Genomic DNA, 3,487 nt, shown 5'->3' on the forward strand with positions numbered 1-3,487 from the left:
TTCCCGATGTCGGCCAGAACAAGTGAAAATCCGGCCTCTTCCCCTGGAAGTCCGGCCGAGTTAAGGCAAATATTTCCTAAGTGCCAACGGCTGTTCCGCCGTAAAGGGTCCGACTCGGCTGGTTCCCGATGTCGGCCAGAACAAGTGAAAAATCGGCCTCTTCCCCTGGAAGTCCGGCCGAGTTCGGCGAATAGTTCCTAAGTGCCAACGGCTGCTCCGCCGTAAAGAGTCCGACTGGGCTGGTTCCCGATGTCGGCCAGAACAAGTGAAAATCCGGCCTCTTCCCCTGGAAGTCCGGCCGAGTTAAGGCAAATATTTCCTAAGTGCCAACGGCTGTTCCGCCGTAAAGGGTCCGACTCGGCTGGTTCCCGATGTCGTCCAGAACAAGTGAAAAATTGGCCTCTTCCCCTGGAAGTCCGGCCGAGTTCGGCGAATATTTCCCAAGTGCCAACGGCTGTTCCGCCGTAAAGAGTCCGACTCGGCTGGTTCCCGATGTCGGCCAGAACAAGTGAAAATTCGGCCTCTTCCCCTGGAGGTCCGTTCAAGTTTGGGGAATATTTTCTAAGTGCCAACGGCTGCTCCGCCTTAAAGCGTCCGACTCGGCTGGTTCCCGATGTCGGCCAGAACAAGTGAAAATCCGGCCTCTTCCCCTGGAAGTCCGGCCGAGTTAAGGCAAATATTTCCTAAGTGCCAACGGCTGCTCAGCCTTAAAGGGCCCGACTCGGCTGGTTCCCGATGTCGGCCAGAACAAGTGACAATTCGGCCTCTTCCCCTGGAGGTCTTTTCAAGTTTAACGAATATTTTCTAAGTGCCAACGGCTGCTCCGCCTTAAAGCGTCCGACTCGGCTGGTTCCCGATGTCGGCCAGAACAAGTGACAATTCGGCCTCTTCCCCTGGAGGTCCTTTCAAGTTTAACGAATATTTTCTAAGTGCCAACGGCTGCTCCGCCTTAAAGAGTCCGACTCGGCTGGTTCCCGATGTCGGCCAGAACAGGTGAAAATTCGGCCTCTTCCCCTGGAGGTCCGTTCAAGTTTGGCGAATATTTTCTAAGTGCCAACGGCTGCTCCGCCTTAAAGTGTCCGACTCGGCTGGTTCCCGATGTCGGGCAGAACAAGTGACAATTCGGCCTCTTCCCCTGGAAGTCCGGCCGAGTTTGGCGAATATTTTCTAAGTGCCAACGGCTGCTCCGCCGTAAAGAGTCCGACTCGGCTGGTTCCCGATGTCGGCCAGAAAAAGTGACAATTCGGCCTCTTCCCCTGGAGGTCCTTTGAAGTTTAGCGAATATTTTCTAAGTGCCAACGGCTCTTGCGCCGAAAAGCGTCCGCCTCGGCTGGTTCCCGCGGTCGGCCGTAATAGGCGAAAATTCGGCCTCTTCCCCTGGAGCGACCTCCAAATTTGGGCGAAATTTTTCTAAGTGCCTAAAGGTACCAGGGGTTTGGGTACCAGGGGTGCAGTACGAACTGGTCTTTTGTCAACCCATGTACTTTTTCTAGAGTACATGGGTTGGTCCCCCCACTTAGTGTACTCATCACTTTACCCCCCTTTCGCAAAATATAGTCAGAACGAGCATGGGGGACGCAATTGTTTTCCATGCAAATCAATTGGGCCTGGTCCGAGCGCTGGTAACGGCCGCCAGCAAGCGTCCCCTGCTCGGATAGCAGAACTGAAGAAGGCACGGCACTTCCAGAGAGAGAGAGAAAATTTTCTAAGTGCCACATTTCTCAAAAATTTTCAAAGTGCCACATCTCTCAAAAAATTTCTAAGTGCCACATCTCTCAAAAACTTTCTAAGTGCCACATCTCTGAAAAACTTTCTAAGTGCCACATCTCTGAAAAAACTTTCTAAGTGCCACGTCTCTGAAAAACTTTCTAAGTGCCACAGCACGGCTGTGAAATATTCAAAGTCCTACAGGCATTGGCAGAATGCGCGGACGGCCGTCTGCTCCCGGCGGCCGCCGCGAAGCTACTACCCCCTCCCGGGGACGGCTGTCTGCTCCCGGCAGCCGTCCTTACCCCCCTCCCCCGTTTGCACCGCCTGAAGTTAGACCCGCCTTGGTAGGGCCCCCACCGGCCCCGGCTCGCCGGCGTTGGGTGGACGGTTCCTGCCCACTTGCGGGTCCCGGTCGCTTGGCAACCGACCGGGGAGGACCAGCCGCCTCCTTAAACACAGGCTGGAAGGGAAATCCGATCAAGCTACGGAGGACCGGCCGCCTCCTTAAACACAGGCCGGAAGGGAAATCCGATCAAGCTACGGAGGACCGGTCGCCTCCCTAAACACAGGCCGGGCAAAAATCTGCGAATGGGCCCGTCAAGGGTAGTGGGTCATCCAAGGAGGGAGGTACCGGCCGCCTCCTTAAACACAGGCCGGGCAAAAATCTGCGAATGGCCCGTCAAGGGTAGAAGGTCATCCAAGGAGGGAGGTACCGGCCGCCTCCTTAAACACAGGCCGGGCAAAAATCTGCGAATGGCCCGTCAAGGGTAGAAGGTCATCCAAGGAGGGAGGTACCGGCCGCCTCCTTAAACACAGGCCGGGCAAAAATCTGCGAATGGCCCGTCAAGGGTAGAAGGTCATCCAAGGAGGGAGGTACCGGCCGCCTCCTTAAACACAGGCCGGGCAAAAATCTGCGAATGGCCCGTCAAGGGTAGAAGGTCATCCAAGGAGGGAGGTACCGGCCGCCTCCTTAAACACAGGCCGGGCAAAAATCTGCGAATGGCCGGTCAAGGGTTGTTGGTCATCCAAGGAGGGAGGTACCGGCCGCCTCCTTAAACACAGGCCGGGCAAAAATCTGCGAACGGCCCGTCAAGGGTTCTGTCTCATCCAAGAAAGGGGTACCGGCCGCCTCAGAGGCCGGAGCGAAGGGGGCGAAAGGCTGTCGATGGGGAAGGATCGGGGCCACGGCTAATCTAGCGATGCCCGCGTCGGGCGGTCACTCCGACGAATGAGCGGGGCCGAATCCGGCGCGAGGCGGCCTTCAGGCACGTGGTTCGAGACGACCTCACCCGGCTCTAGCCCGGAGGATCGGAGGCAACGGCCGTCTCCTTAAGCTAAGGCCGGACGAAAATCTGCGGATGCGGTCCATCCAAGGCAGACGGAGGTACCGGCCGCCTCGGTAAACAAAGCCCGGGCAAAAATCTGCGAACGGCCCGTCAAGGGTTCTGTCTCATCCAAGAAAGGGGTACCGGCCGCCTCAGAGGCCGGAGCGAAGGGGGCGAAAGGCTGTCGATGGGGAAGGATCGGGGCCACGGCTAATCTAGCGATGCCCGCGTCGGGCGGTCACTCCGACGAATGAGCGGGGCCGAATCCGGCGCGAGGCGGCCTTCAGGCACGTGGTTCGAGACGACCTCACCCGGCTCTAGCCCGGAGCGAAAAAAACACTCTTATAACCTGACCGACATGCGCCCATGACCCGCCTTGGTAGGGCCCCCACCGGCCCCGGCTACCGCCGGCGTTGGGTGGACGGTTCCTCCCCACTTGCGGGTCGCACTCC

Source organism: Syngnathus scovelli, unplaced genomic scaffold (assembly GCF_024217435.2).
Source record: "Syngnathus scovelli strain Florida unplaced genomic scaffold, RoL_Ssco_1.2 HiC_scaffold_361, whole genome shotgun sequence".
NCBI lineage: Eukaryota > Metazoa > Chordata > Actinopteri > Syngnathiformes > Syngnathidae > Syngnathus > Syngnathus scovelli.